The 16,333-nt window shown below is 38.7% G+C and overlaps 1 protein-coding gene across 1 annotated transcript in view; it reads right to left on the minus strand.

Moving 5' to 3' along the window:
- Positions 1–16,333, minus strand: part of caln1 (calneuron 1) — a 65,877-nt gene that overhangs the window by 22,528 nt on the left and 27,016 nt on the right. The window lies entirely within an intron of this gene.

The following is a 16,333-nucleotide window of genomic DNA, read 5'->3' on the forward strand; positions in this document are numbered from 1 at the left end:
GCCTATCCATCCCCCCAAGAAGGGCCCTGGGGCCTTCAGGAGAAATGTATGTCTCCATTACCACTGTGTCACCCGGCTATCAAAGGGCAGAAGATTAATTGAGAAAAAAAGAAAACATAATGTGCACCATGAGAGTCACAACAAGCGGGAAAATGATTGGTGCTCATATCTTGAACTAGTCACCAGAGTACTAGAAGTGACAAAAACATTGGCCGCGTGGGAACATTGATGAAAATGGACTTGTACTTTGATTTTATAGACAAAACCTTTATGAATTCAGAAACCGTATTGAGGTCTCTAAGCAATGTGCCTCCCAGTGATTGAATTTAACACTGTGATCGACAACAGGTACACAAAGAAAAGCTAATGCAGTCATACAAAGTTTGAGTCAGATGCTGCACTGAGGGGCTACATGAAGGGGGGAAAGTATGAGTATTGTAAGTAATTTGTAATTTAAGCAGTTTTTTAGCTTCTTAAAACACAAGCAACTAACAGAAAACTTTGATCAAAGAACTTCAGATAAATGCTCACACATCAGGCATTTAACAGTCTGAGGAAATCTATCTGAACTTCAGAACAGAAAGCAATATGCTCCCTTCAAGAAGTCCCCTCATTTTACATTCATATTTCATTAGCTATAAAAAACCTGGGCAGCAGCGAATCAAAAAGGACAGTAAAGCTTTTATAGATGCTTAATTCTGAGGTGATCTGCTGAAAGTGAAGAAAGACGTGGAACTACCTGAAGCCACTGAGCAAGTTATCAATAGCCAATTACTGTTAATGTGATTAATCAAGGTGAAATTACTCCTATTAACCCCTGGAGCGGAGGAGACATGGGAAGCTGCTGGAGGGTCACCACCCTCATTAGTGGGATTCAGTGGATCTATATGCACTGCCTCATGAAATTCATTGAAGAAAAAACGAGGAATAGAAGAGACAGAAGGAAAGAGAGAAGTAAAAATGGAGGGATGGGATGAGTTCAGAACAGTAAGAGACACACACACACACACATGCCTGAAGAAGTAGAAGGAGACCAAATTAATTGTAACCCAAACTTAACCTTTAGATTTAACATTCAATAGCAGCTCAATCCAAACTTGAGAATATTCCACACATGGTTTTAATTAAGCCCAAAGGATAGCAGCTGGTGTCAACAGGAGCCATACAAAAGCCTGAAACCGATGATACAGTATCACACTTCTCTCATCTTAAAGTGGTTGAAACTGTATTGATATGACAGAATCCTAATTAAAGCCCAATTCAAGCCAAGAACAGCAGACTCGGCTGGCTCGTGGAACAGGATCCAGGCATCAAACAATAAGTGCACTTAATTCACCTTTGTTCTTGTTTTTCCGCCTCTCGAACTTTCAAAGAAGCAACACTGGAGCGAGGAGATGTACAGTAAAAGACTTTAGACTTTGCCTGCTTTGCTATTTTTTTTTCTTTTCTGTTAGAAGAAAAGATTTTAAAAACAACATCCAACATGAGCTGCAGGGGGATAACATCATGTTGGCCCACCTGCCTACTCGCACATCTGAAATTAAAATCATCTCCACAGAAATGTCACATTAGCTGCTCTGTTTTAGTATGTCAAGGACTCAAAGCCTGCACTTAAAAGCCACAGGAAAATGTTAATTTGTGCATTTAAAAAAAAAGTTCAGATAGCGAAAAAAACCTCAACTCCAACCATCCTCAGAAATGCTAACAAACTAAAACATTAAATGATGACTGACAAGCAAAAAAGGTCAAAATCTTTTGAAGTCATATCCATATTCAACATTCAGCCCTGCTGTCTGCATCACCTGGAAAAAAAACAAAAACAAAAAAAAAACAAAAAAAACAACAACAAGAAACCAGCCTTGTCTTTCCGATTGCAGTCAGCTGACAAATGATTTCCACCATTAATCTAAATAGGATTCTAGAGTATGATTACTTCGAAGATAAAAATGAAGAAGCTCCTCTCCAAGAAATCCAGCACGCCAGTATAATATAGTCAAGGGCATTTATTTTGATTGGCAGATACGCCATTAAAATTCTGGGCACAAAGATGATCCATCTGTGTGTGTTTGTGTGTGTGTGTGTGTGTGTGTGTGTGTGTGTGTGTGTGTGTGTGTGTGAGAGAGAGAGAGAGAGAGAGAGAGAGAGAGCGTGTGTTTTCAGTTGAGCGACTGTGCAGAAAATGCAGTAATGTGTTGCAGACACTTCTCAGAGCCGCGGCCTGCATGAGAAAAAGCTGAAATAAAGTGAATCACGGAGGTAGCTGAGCTGACTCATGTAATTAAAGCTACAAGGAACATAAGGAGGAGGAGTCGGGACGAGGACCAGGGAACAAAAATGTCACACACTGTACTTGAAAAAAAAAAACTCTAATAAATCATGCAGAGAGACTTTATATGATACGGAGAGCAGGCGAAAGAAGAGGCACAGTCAGATGAGCTCTCACTTGTCAGGAGGCCTGAGGGTGAACTGCTGCTCCTGCTGCTGCTTCTCCACAACCAGCAGAACTTCAAACAGCACCATTCATGTTTCCTTAGTGCTGGGAGATCAAGAATTATCAGCCTGACTCAAGACTGATTGGCTGTACAGTATCTCTATACTGCAATTGTTGCTTGCTATTACAGATATAATTAATTATACTGCATATATTAGCATATAAATACTGATGTATATGTTAGTGTAATGGCTGTATCCCATGTATGTTTAGGAGCATCATATCAAGAATGTATCAATGTCACTAAAGGTTACTGCAAACAGTGACTGTACAGAACATATATGCTATTGTAATTGTTGTAAATTGGCATGAAAAGTAAAAGTTCTGTGAGAAATATTATTATTTTACTGAAATAAAAACAAAGGGAAGTTTTGGTAATGAAAGAAAACCAAAACGAATCAGTATGTGAACTACAAAACTAAATCAAATAACATACTATTATGTTGTAACTTAAGACAGTTCTCACCAAAGTCACAGTTTTTTGACGAGTTCATGATCCCAAACTTTGATCCAAGGTCAGTTGTTGTATTTGATTACATCCAGCCTTAAGTAAACCTCTGCAGGTCTGTAAAGCTCCCAGTGTTTGTGTGTGATCGAGCCATCAAACGATGTCCACACGTATGGTGAATGTGAATAGACAGACCACCTAAATTTACCTCTATATTAACTTTGACCCTATATTAATTACTCTATTTTCTTTTTAAAGGGGCAAAATCTTAAAAACTGAAATAGAAGAACCTGGATACAAAAATACTTTTGACAATACAAATGAAACTGCAGTTAAACTTGGAACAAAAGAAACGATAACATGTAAAAACCACTGTGTTTACACTAGATCACAGTTATCACTACCAAACTCATCTGGAGGTCATCAGAAAAATAATGACGATTGTTATTATTATTATTATTTTTTAAACCTTTATTTAACCAGGAAGACACATTGATTAAAACCTCTTTTGCAAGCAAACCTGGCCAGGATAGGGTCAATTGGCAGCATCACACAACAACAACAACAACAATAACAGAATAGCAAAATAAAAAGTGTGAAATACAAATCAGAACAAAATAAATAGACACATCTTAATTATTCAATCAAAACAACCGCAGATAGAAGTGTGACAATGTTGTGTGTCCTACGCTTAAAATCATTTAAAGGGACGAGGGTCTCTAGTTGCATGATTTCTAAATGCACGGTAGTTGCTTGAACAGCAGCTAGAACAACCACTAATAAACCTACGCCCCTTACATTTTGTCAAGGTCCCACCCTCTCCATTATCCTACATAATGAACTGCATGTCACCAGCCCAATATGAGAGGCTGGTTCTGCAGTGATGTTTTTTTTTTAACTCTCTAATTGTTTTTGTCCCAGTTTTCACAACAAAAAACTGGCAGGTTGTCCTCAGCCTCTGTGAGCGAAGCATTTAGGGACTAACTTGTGAGTCTACACAGTGAGTGAAGATTCTGGCTAGGGATCAAAAGGCTGCTCTTTTCTGGCAAAACAGCACTGTAACACTTGGCACGATTGAGACAAATGGAGTCAATTTTTATATTGATAATCTTCCATAATTCACCTCCTAACCTCTGTGCTGGAATCCGAGGATGAGCACATTAGACAATACTCAGAGTGGATCGGGCTCTTTGAAGGTGATTAGGTACACTGTATTGTAAGTATTCACTCACCCATCCAAATAATTGAAATCAAGTATTCCAATCACTTCCATGGCCACAGGTGTATAAAGTCAAGCACCAAGGCATGCAGATTGGTTCTACAAACATTTGTGAAAGAATGGGTCGCTCTCAGGAGCTTAGTGAATTCCAGCGTGGTATTGTGATAGGATGCCACCTGTGCAACAAGTCTAGTCGTGAAATTTCCTCACTCCTAAATATTCCACAGTCAAATGTCAGTGGTATTATAACAAAGTGGAAGTGATTGGGAACGACAGCAACTCAGCCACAAAGTGGTAGGCCACATAAAATGACGGAGCGGGGTCAGCGGATGCTGAGGCGCATAGTATGCCGAGGTTGCCAATTTTCTGCAGAGTCAATCGCTACAGAACTCCAAACTTCATGTGGCTTTCAGATTAGCTCAAGAACAGTGCGTAGAGAGCTTCATGGAATGAGCAGCTGCATCCAAGCCATACATCACCAAGTGCAATGCAAAGCGTCAGATGCAGTGGTGTAAAGCACGCCACCACTGGACTCTAGAGCAGTGGAGACGTGTTCTCTGGAGTGACGAATCGGGGTTGCTTTTCAGGAGCTGGGCTTGGCCCCTTAGTTCCAGTGACAGGAACTCTGAATGCTTCAGCATACCAAGAGATTTTGGACAATTCCATGCTCCCAACTTTGTGGGAACAATTTGGGGATGGCCTTTCCTGTTCCAACATGACTGTGCACCAGTGCACAAAGCAAGGTCCTTGAAGACATGGATGAGAGAGTTTGGTGTGGATGAACTTGACTGGCCTGCACAGAGTCCTGACCTCGACCTGATAGAACACCTTTGGGATGAATTAGAGCGGAGACTGAGAGCCAGGCCTTCTTGTCCAACGTCAGTGTGTGACCTCACAATGCGCTTCTGGAAGAATGGTCAAAAATTCCCATAAACACACTCCTAAACCTTGTGGAAAGCCTTCCCAGAAGAGCTGAAGCTCTTATAGCTGCAAAGGGTGGACCGACGTCATATTAAACCCTATGGATTAAGAATGGGATGTCACTTAAGTTCATATGCAAGTCAAGGCAGGTGAGCCAATACTTTTGGCAATATAGTGTATGTGGAGGAAGGAAGGGCGGGCGTGTGTGCATGTGTGGGTGAGTTGTTGGTTAGCTGTCTGTTATGTCATGTCTCTGTGCCGCCTTCATTGCTATTCAAGGCCATGCCTGACAAAGGGACCCCCCCCCCCTCTGCCTCTCCAGCACTTATAGCGTGTTTATATCCTACATGGCAGATTTGAATCCATCAGACACCTACAGTAACTGCCACCTCGCAAAAAAAAGTACTGGCTCACCTCATATTACCGGCCTGCAGGAGGACTATTGATAGTCAGCAGTTCTTCAGGGGACATCTTTATTTAAATTTCTGCAATTTCATGTTGCAGTTTGGAAAGTTTGAGTTATGCCTACTATCCACATTGTGGACATTTAATCAAAAGTATCATTGAGTAAAATCTTCTATTTGGCTGGAAAGCAAAAAAACCCAAAACGCTATAAATCAGTGTAACACTGCTGTGAAGCTGGAAATGGAAATCATATCTGTATGGCTACAGGGTGTCTATTACCTGAATAATGGATAATGTGGAGCTAAAATGCAATAGCTAGATGCTAATAAAAGAAAAGCATAGGTTATATACATTATGACAAGTGGTAAACACAACAAAGTAGTCATGTCAAACAGAGTCAGCTGGTTGAGTACAAGGAGAGCCAGAAAATAGGAGAACAGCTGAACTCTGGTCTAAAACAACCAATCAGAGAAACTACACTGGCACGGTCTTTCATAGCCTAATTATTGGCAAGATGTTTTTAATAATTTAATACATAATAAATAAATGATAAAGTAAATAAAACATTTTTTTATTTTTTCAATGTACTAGCCTATCATAAATATTGCTATTGCTAAAATATTCTGCAATAATTTAATTGCATTGCATTAATCAGACAATATTGTCCAATCCTAGATGCTCAAATGTACCTAAAAATGTATATTTTAGCCAACATTGTGAGCTCCCTTTTAGAGTCACTTTGCTTCAAAAGGCCATCTAATCTAAGCTTGATTATCAGCTTGCTACTATTTTTTCTATATCATGTAACAGCTAAAATACATGAGGAAAACTAAATAGGAAATAATAGATTATAGGAAATGGTTAATGATGAAAAATTATCTTTAGCTCACTGACATAAAATCACATATGCTCAATCATATCAGGAGAAATGCAGTATATAATAAGTTTGACAGCCTCTACCGATGACTTGCCTGGATGCTCAAATGTACCTAAAATATATATATTTTAGCCAACGTTGTGAGCACCTTTTTAGAGTCACTTTACTTCAAAAGACCGCTTTTGTCAAGAAATCTGAGCTTAATTATCACTATTACTATTGATTGTTACTATTTTTCCTTCATCATGTAACAGCTAAATGAAGGAACATACATGGGGAAAACTAAATAGGAAATAATAGAATATAGGAAATTATTGAAAATGAAAATTATCTTTAGTTCTCAAAGATATAAAATCATCATATATGATCAATCATATCAGGAGAAATGCAGTGTATAATAACAGTTTGAAAGCCTCTACAAATGACTCGCCTTTTCTAGGACATTACAATTTATTTCTGTGAATGAGGCAATAAATGATGTTGCATATATTTTATATTTGATATGTACTGTATAGCCTACAGACAGCCGTTGCTGAGCACATGACCAACTCTCATTTTCCAGTATCAGGCTAACTCTGCAGGGTCCAACACAAATATTAGCTTACTCTCAGCTCTGTCTCTAAAAAAGTCATTACTGAAGCCCATGTATTATTCATCACAGATAAGTTGTGTGTGTCGAAATCACTATGAATCTAAAATTGCACCCTGACTCAAAGGGCAGACATAAGGAATAATAATGGAACCGATTTGTGATGAAAGTATCCAATGTCAAGGTTTAAAGGAAGCAGAGGCTTTATATTCAAATCTAAATGTAAATGTTGGTCTAACACCAGAGGTAAACAGAAAGAGTCACTTTTTTATTAAAATGTTGGCAGCCTTTTAAAAACATATGTGTATTGTATCCTAACCTATGAATAATTGCTTGTTCGCATGTTTATGCCATATTGATCCTGCAAGATCACACAAAGCTTCATTTTACATTTCCAAAAATAGCATCTCGAGGCAGATTGCGTTATTTTAATGTTGTTATCATGTCAAAATCTCATCTTAAGAAAAAGTAATCATTTCAGGGATCAAGAGTTTTTTGTTTGATGACATTTTGAAATGTCAATTTTGAAAAATGTGACGCCATCTTACTTATCTGAATGTATTAAAATCAGTGTGTAATAAAGTGCTAAACATAATTTTACACTTCATGCTGAATCACCTTTTATAAAACGAAACACCTTTTCCATCATGCACATACTATACTCTTTGCACATTGCCAGTCAATATTTTGTACATTTCCTACCCTTCTATTATAAACTTATAACAGCTCTTTTCACTTAGAAATGTATAATTGAATATGTAAAATAGATTTTATATAATTTATGATTACATACATTTGTGTATATTGTGACTTTTATGCACCACAACACCAAGGCAAATTCCTTGTGTGTGCAAACCTACTGGGTAATAAACCAGTTTCTGATCCTGAGTATGTCTAAAAACAAACAACCCCCCCTTCCAAAAATCTGCTCATTAGACTCAGTGTTGCTCACACCTCTTGCCTGTCGACTTCTTGCTCCTGATGTCTGCTGTCCTAAAAACCTACCTCAGAGAAACCAACTCCAGCCCCTCTGCCCCCTTTTTTTCTCCATCATTAGCTTGGAAAACTGGTATGTTTGGAGGATTCATTGACATTTCTCCAGTACAATTTATTTTATTAACATTTTGCCAATACACACCAGGACTTTGTTAATATAATATACCACCAAGTTTGGCTCAGCATCTTTACCATTTAAGACAATTTAATTATGATAATGATTTAGGCTGCATAACTCATACAGTGCACAGACAAAGGAACAAATGCACAAATTAAAACTAGAAAAATGACCCCTTTATGACTTATGTTAGTGTGAAATCTTGCTCTGCTATTTTTTGCTGTGCTTTGCATTCACTACCACAATACTAGTTATAGAATTAACTTCATCAGAGAGTGAGGAGATCATAGTTGTATACTTCCTAAAAAATGGAAATACAATGATCAGTTATCATCAAGAAAATCATCACAAGTACTGTATAGTGAATGTCAAAATCAAAAGGGACATAGTGTTCCCTTCTAATAATTATCTGTGCCTATTACAATATTTGCAGGTTTGTGATGGATCCCAAAGAGTCTCAGGCTGGCCTTGGTTGCACTCTGCAGCTTGTAAAAATAAAATATCTATGAGGGCATCCAAGCTCATCTATTCAAAATGAAATGTTTCGCTTCTGCTTCGGAGTGCAGTCGACTGAAGCTATTATCAGTTGGGTAACTGGCATCTCTACAGTATCTCTCCTGTGATGTATCCCTCCCAGAGTGAATGTAAAACATCCAAGTGTAAAAATATGATATTTGTAAGAAGCTGTTTGGTTTTGATGGACTGTAGTTGAATATCTTGACTTGCTTTTAGGGACATTATAAAGAAAAAATACCTCAAAGAACAACATTGTTTAAGGAACATGATTAGAAATGCGTTTCCAGAAAAAAAGTAGAGAAACTGCAACTTTACATGAGAGAATAGAGTAAGATGTTAATATTCATGCATTCATCTTTTCAACATTTTTCTGAGTTTTTGGCGTGTCACTATCAGCACACAGACCTTGTGCATCTCTACTTTTAAAAAATGTGCAAGCCGGAAAGGATGCCCTCTAACTTTCTATATTACACCAAGCAGAGTACAGACCTTGAGGTGTTGACAGTTCTTTTCAATCTTCCTCCCTTCAGTGCTTCATCTTCCTCATGAGGGCAGACAAAGTGATTATCCAGGTCTTCTAACCACCAGTCAATAATAAGACAGACACTGCGTAGATGGTACCAACTACTCCAATGGGCTTCACGCTCGTGCACCAACACGCACATAACCACAACCAAACTCACAGCCAAGGCTCTCCACAGAACAATACACATCTGAATGCTCATTTTCAAACCATTATAATAGAGTGAACCAGACCTGCAACGCTCAAATAAAAAAGAAAATTGTCCGTACATGTTGAAGGTATGATTCATGCTGTCATTATTATGCTTTTCAGAATATAACATATACTGTAAATGTTTTGTTTGTAGCGTGTTTGATATTTCATTTGACATTTGATAAATGTTAAACTTCATGTGTACGTCATGAGCAGTGATTTGTTTTTCATGCTCAGGAGGAGGAAAATTCAACAGCTTCTTCTTTAGACCTGCTGAATAGGCTGAGGTAGCATTAGTCACCCAAAGATGACAAAACAAAAAACTACACAAATAACTTTAATGACTGAACATCTGAATACTCGACAAGCTGAGCCACGCAGTGATGGTGGTCATGAATTATTCAGTATAACATCAAAAAACAAGTTTCAAAAAATTTCCGTTACAAAATTTGAAAGGGCACCAAGTATACACATTCTGGCATTATAACTGTGTATATACTGTAGTATGCTATTAGGTGATTACAGCACCCTACAGTAAATGAAATGCTTACTGACTTTTCAGCTATATGGACTCAATGATAAGGACTGTGAGGGAAAACAACGTATAGACTGAAATACAGTGAGACACATTCTTAGATAAACTGACAGGCCAAAGCACATAGTTTGGGGTGAAACTGCAAAACTAACCCTGAAAATGTCTTCCAAACAATCATGTGAAAGAAGCCGAAACCCAAATTGAATTAAATGTTTTGGAAGTAAATGAAGAGAAATGAAAATCTTTGAATGGGACACCAAAGTAATTTGAACTCAAATCTAAAACTGTATTTGCCCAGATGCTTCTCTAAACACAATATGCTTCCTGCAGCCTATCAAAAGTGCAAGCACAATATAGTTCAATATTTCCTCCTCCTTTTTCACAAATCCTTTTTAGGGTCACACTTACTGAATACTGATATCTTGATATAATTTCAACATTTTAATCATGCACACACTTCATCATGATTCTGCTGCCTAGGCTGCTACTGCTGCTACTTCACTACTAAGTAATTTTATATTTGGTTAAATGCCCTCCACAGGCATCAATAAAAAACAAATCTAACCTAATCTAATCTAATCTAATCTACTCTACTCTACTCTAAACTAATCTAATCTAATCAAGAGCCATATTCCACAGCAGGTGAGAATAACAAACTGAGACCTGAGACCTGAGACTTATGGCGTTTTTCCACTACAAAGTTCCAGCACTACACGACTCGACTCAGCTCGACTCGGCACGGTTCCAGGAACGACCTTTTCCATTACAAAAAGGTACCTACTCAACGTGGGCGGGGTCGTCATAGCACGGCTCTGCGAAACTGCCGTGACTTCGTTTTATACGTGACACAAACACATAAACAATGGAGGACATGGAGGCGATGGTGTACTTGCTGCTGTATGTGGCTTTCTGTCACACACAAAGCAAGAACATTGAGCTGTATGGCTGTAACACTGTTGCTGGTATTTAAAATGCCGGGTTTGATTCTTGTGTGGGACGGCTCATGACTCTTCCAGCGACAACTCTTCTGACCAATCAGTGGCCGGCAGTCTGTTGACGTCACATTTAGTATCGGCTCGGCTCGCTTGGAACCTCAGCAGAGCAAGTACTAAAAAAGTACCAGGTACCAGGTACTATCCCTAGTGGAAACGCAAAAAAAACCGAGTCGAGTCGAGCCAAGTCAGATCGAGTCGTGCTGGAACTGTGTGGTGGACAAGCGCCATAAACGGGACAAGTGCAAAACAAAGCAGTAGGTCTTGGGTGTCTCCTGTTACTTTGGTTAAAGTATGTACCATAGCGCAAAGTGTAAAAAGAATATAAATCAGAGCGTGTGGTGATCAATAAATACAGCCAGTCACATTACAGCATCAACTCAACAAATAGAAAATTGTTTCTCCAGGAAATCATAAGTTGTGTGTTGAAGAGCATGACAAAGTACTACAAATCGTACCTCAACATTTTTTTAGATGGACGCTTCAAATACGCCCATTTGAGTTTCCTGCCTCTACCTGCACTTTGTCATTTTTAATTTGTGAAAAATAAACTACAATAAACTAACAATCTGTGCATTTTGAAGAGTTTATTATTACAATCATAATATAAATAATGAAGGCATTTAGGGCTTTGTGTGTATGTAGGTACATGTATGGCTATCATTGTGAGAACCAATTTGAGTTTCATAGTGAGGACATTTTGGGCAGTCCTCACTTTCTGACACACCTTTCAAAGGACCTTTTGAGGCTTCAGACTTGGTTTGAGGGCGAAGGTTAGAATTGGGTTTAGGTTCAGTTTAGGGTTAAGGTTAAGGTTAGACATTTAGTTATGGTGGTTACGATTAGAGTGAGGGGCTAAGGAATGCATTATATCAGTGAATGTCCTCACAAAGACAGCAATACAAACATAGGTGTGTGCTGTTGTGTACAAAATCAAGGAACAGGGTGCCTTTAAGCTCGAAATAGATGAGGCTCAGAGACATCACCTCAACTTCTAAGGCCATAATTATGACCAAAATAGCAACAAACTGCTTAGCGGTGCCTCATTTGAATGAACCTCACAGCTGTTTGTGCTTTTCCTTTCACCTGCAGCACAATTTCAAGGTCAGAAAAATAACCTACCTGCTTGAGCTCTGTTTGCAGTGATCATTGTGCCTGCGATGCTCATTGCCCTCCACACATTAAAAGTTGTCAGATACATGAAAAAACATAATTTGCACACTGATATTCTTTGAGTCAGGTCATGTTTGGTTTAGTGGACATTTTTAGGAAGTGTCAGACTCGGTTTGTCAGACTCATTCTGGCTCGATTTTCAAGAAAAAAATAAATAACTATATAAACCAGAAGTGGTGTATTTTACAGCATAGTGCAGTTCGTTGAATAAGCATCAAATATTGATTTTGGAGCAATGTGTTCCAAAAAAGCCTCTTCAAAAAGCTTTTGTTTTGGGCAAAATCACTGCCATAAAATACAGTAGAGACAAACAATATAATAACATTGTGTTTTAGTAACAGGAAGAGAGAACAGCATGCCCGAATGTGTTTGTATTCTCCTGTGTGTCTGGGATCAAAACACAATTATACAAGTATATTATTATCATATAATCTCATGCAGAGATGGCACACACACTGTGTTTCACAAGTTACGACTTCTGACTTTTAACAAGTAACGTCCTCACAAGTTTTTGTATTATGCATGTTCTGCGTTTTCACTCAGAGCTGCTGTGTACTGAAATCAGGTCACTTGGCATAAATCATCATCTCAGTGATGAGTCACAATCCGGTTTAGGGATTAATTAGCACATTGTAAAAGGGATGTTGACCTGTAATTAAACACACAGTAGCAACTTGATATCCTGTAATATGTAATTCATGCATGAGTAATTGCTACATTTAGGAATCATGACATGAGGGAAATTAAAGTAATACCAATCCGTCCTAATAAAGAAAATGGCACGCTAAAAAGCAACGAAGGACTAATATTAAAAAAAAAAGAAATGACAGATGTTAGTTAATGGAATTTCAAGAAATACAGTTAAATCCATATTTGATGATTAAAGATCAACTAAGCCCCCCTTTTTTTGTTAATCATGCTGCTGATGATTAGCAAAAAAGTAAAATGTTTGCAGTTCTTCAATTACAAGCTCATAATTATCCAGACGGGATAATTAGATGCATTAACAAACTGTTCAAGAGATACGAGTGAGTGGGAAGGTGAGTGTGTGACAGCGAGTGAATCATTATCCCATCACTCCAGCTGGTGAGGATGTGACACTTTGCCTGACATTAGTGGAATGAGAAAAAAAATCTGTCAGCTAAAAAGGCAGGAACTGAATGGCTGGTTCAAAAAGACCAAACCAGGGAACATAATATGAAGTTCGTACAAGTGAGCCAGGGGTCGGTTTGTGTCACCCTCCTGAGTGAGTCCTGTTCTGCTTTGATGGAGACAAGCTCTAACAACCTCTGTGGGTGGGAAAATAAATACTTAAACACAAAATCTGACAAATTACCAAATGGAGGAATACTGTCAAATTCTTAGATCACTGAAGATTTTAATAAGGGGAACTCAAAAAAGCAGTGTACCGTTGTTTTATGCTTATCATGATGTACTGTATGTTTTATGGATAAGATCATCAGTACTCCAACTGACTCAGGCTTTAGTTGTAGGGTTGATCAGTCATAAAGATACAGCAGTTGGTGGTTTTATTAAAATTTAAAACTAACCAAAAAAGTGATTACTGCTAGCCAGTGGCGACTAGTGACAAAAATGTTTGAGGGTCACAGTTTGACGGTTGGTGGTCCTGGGGTTAGTGTCAAACAAACCGTAGCACCACTTCACACTGCAGCAAAAAAATAAAAATAAGAAAGGAAAACCAATCTAAAAACAACACAACACACTATGATGTTCCCTAGTTTGTCCCAGTTTGATATCTCAGACCCAAAGAGAGAGTGGGTCGGTAAGGTAACGCTGAGTGGCTGGTATGGGAGGAGGACATGATAATTTGTCCAATCACCTTGATAGCTGTCAGTCATGATGAGTCGCGATGACGTGATGTGAGTTTTTTCTCCTTTCAGCAAGAAAAAAAAGCAAGTGGATGAAAGTTGACAAGAAAAGGTAGCATCATGTTTAGCAAGCCCAAACAAAAAGTGTAAAAGCAAAAGAGAAAGGAAAGAAAGAAGCAGGATGAGGGTAAAGCTAAAATGACCAAATTAGACAAGTTTTTTACTCAAACCCAGGCAACCCAGGCAAAAGCTACTGTCCTGGCGGAGGCTAGCAGTAGCTTGCCAGCTAGCTCCATAAATGAAGTGGCATCGACCCTACCGGCCAGAAGCAGACTTCCTCGCCACCGCAGGCTCGGCTGTGCTTACCAGTAGACCTGTTGCAGGGATTACTCTGCCCACAGATAGGTGCCACATCCATTCATTAACGCTGTGTTTTTGTAAGGCATATAATGAGCTGTGTTTTTCTTGATGTTTATGCTAATGGACATACTGTGCAAGATATCTTTGTGTAGCTTTGTTAGTGTCGGCTATATTTGAATGTTTGATAGTTTGGAGACATCATCAGACTGTGGTAGTTTGAGCCCAGGTCAGGGCAGGCTGTTAGATAAGTGTTGATATGGAGCTTCGACCACTGTCCGTGGTGCTGAAAGGCTGGTTTGCAGGATGAGTGTGTTGCCATTCACCTGTAACGTTAGCCTACATGGTGACAATAGCAGTTCTCTCGAGTGGCTGTGTGTGTGCGTGCAGTGCTTGTGTTTAGGGGGGCACAAAAAAAATATTCGCACCGGGGCCTATCACCATGATGTTACGCTACTGGCTACTGTGCTCTTTGTTGGTTGCAATTTGCGATAACCATATTTATCTACTATTTATCTGTGGTTAGGCTATTTGATGCAGATATTAAGCTCTGGGTACTCGTGAGTTTTTTCTATTGCATGTGTAATGATTTTACGGATTTACACGGGTGTCTGGCAACTTCGTGGTTTGGGCTGGTTTTTATTGGAGTGGGTGGGTTTTAAGCTGTGATTGGGCTGGAAACTGTCAATCTGATCTGGCAACACTGTCCATTAGGCCAGCGCCCCCACACAGGAAGTACATATATAGAAATTAATAAAATACAATTTGGAATCGTTTCATAATTAATGCTGACAGGTGCTGACAGACTAACATGAGCATTTTACAAGCAAAACACTGTGTATTCTTTTACACATTAATATTAATTACATATTATCTATATTCTAGCTTTTCAGGCTCGCCACCCTCCTGCATAAGCCAAGGTCATTGTAGCAGCCAAATGGGGCTGGCAGCATATTAGCCCAGCCTGCTCCCATACCTCTAATGTCTCGTGTCCCGGCGGTGTAAACCACAAGCTCCTGCCCCTAAGAAAATGCTTGGGACCATCCGATGATTACATCAAGAGGACCGGCCTGCCAAGTGTTACTATCAGTGCCAAATGTCCCATTCTTCCCCCTTCGCACCTGCTTGATTTGTCATCATTCCCATTCATGCTCTCTCACTCTTTCTATTGTCTGCACATTTCTCACTCTCTGTCTCACTCAATCTGTGTTACTCCTATACTGACATTTTTTCTCTCGTCTCTTACGCCACAACCTCCTCTGTCACTCCTCAGACTCTCAAAAGGCCCGGCTGTCCAAACTCACATATTACCTTCATCAGGCACAGTATCACTCAGGAGAGATCAAGAAGCAGAACAGTAAGCCTTTGTTTTACATCACCCTCAAGGGAGAGCACAGACACGGGGCAGGTATGGAAACCAAGTTACACAAAGAAATGATTTATAGATGTATTTGTGGGCAGTACGTCAAAGTGGAGAAGAATATCTGAGCTCTGCCAGAGCACTTCAATCCAAACCAGGGTATTTTCTCTTCAAGATTAAATCCTCTAAACTCTAGAGTTGATCATGCAAGACCATATAGAGCTCGTCTATTGTACTATAATGCAACTTTATAAAGAACATGAAGAATATGAGGCCCCTTCTCTAAAAATTGTAAATGGATTAACGTTTAGTGTTTTGGCATTTTCTTCACTCACAATTTTCAAGTAAGACATTTCCTCCAACACCAAAATGTTTCTTTCCCAGACATTATAATTATATAAAGATGTACTACTTCATGTGAACGGCTATATGACATTTAAATTTGAACATCAACATGATGTTCACCATCTTAGTTTATCATGCTAAGGTTTGCTATTAAGCACTAAACACAAGATGCCGATAACATTGACAGGCATTTGTTCATAAACTTAACCATAAACTTAACAAAAACATGCATTTTAGCTGGACTTTTCTTAATGTGACCTAGAGTATACAAAAAAATGGTAAACATGAGAGAAGAGGTAAATTATGCATATTGTTATATATGCAAATGTACAAGTTTTAAAAAAGAATATTATGTATGTATAGTATGTATGTATGTATAACATGTTCTCCTGGACCAGGGGTGTCAGACATAAAGCCTGTAACTTATAACTTGCTGAATGAATAGTT

The sequence above is a fragment of the Scomber japonicus genome, chromosome 6 (genome assembly GCF_027409825.1).
Source record: "Scomber japonicus isolate fScoJap1 chromosome 6, fScoJap1.pri, whole genome shotgun sequence".
Taxonomy (NCBI): domain Eukaryota; kingdom Metazoa; phylum Chordata; class Actinopteri; order Scombriformes; family Scombridae; genus Scomber; species Scomber japonicus.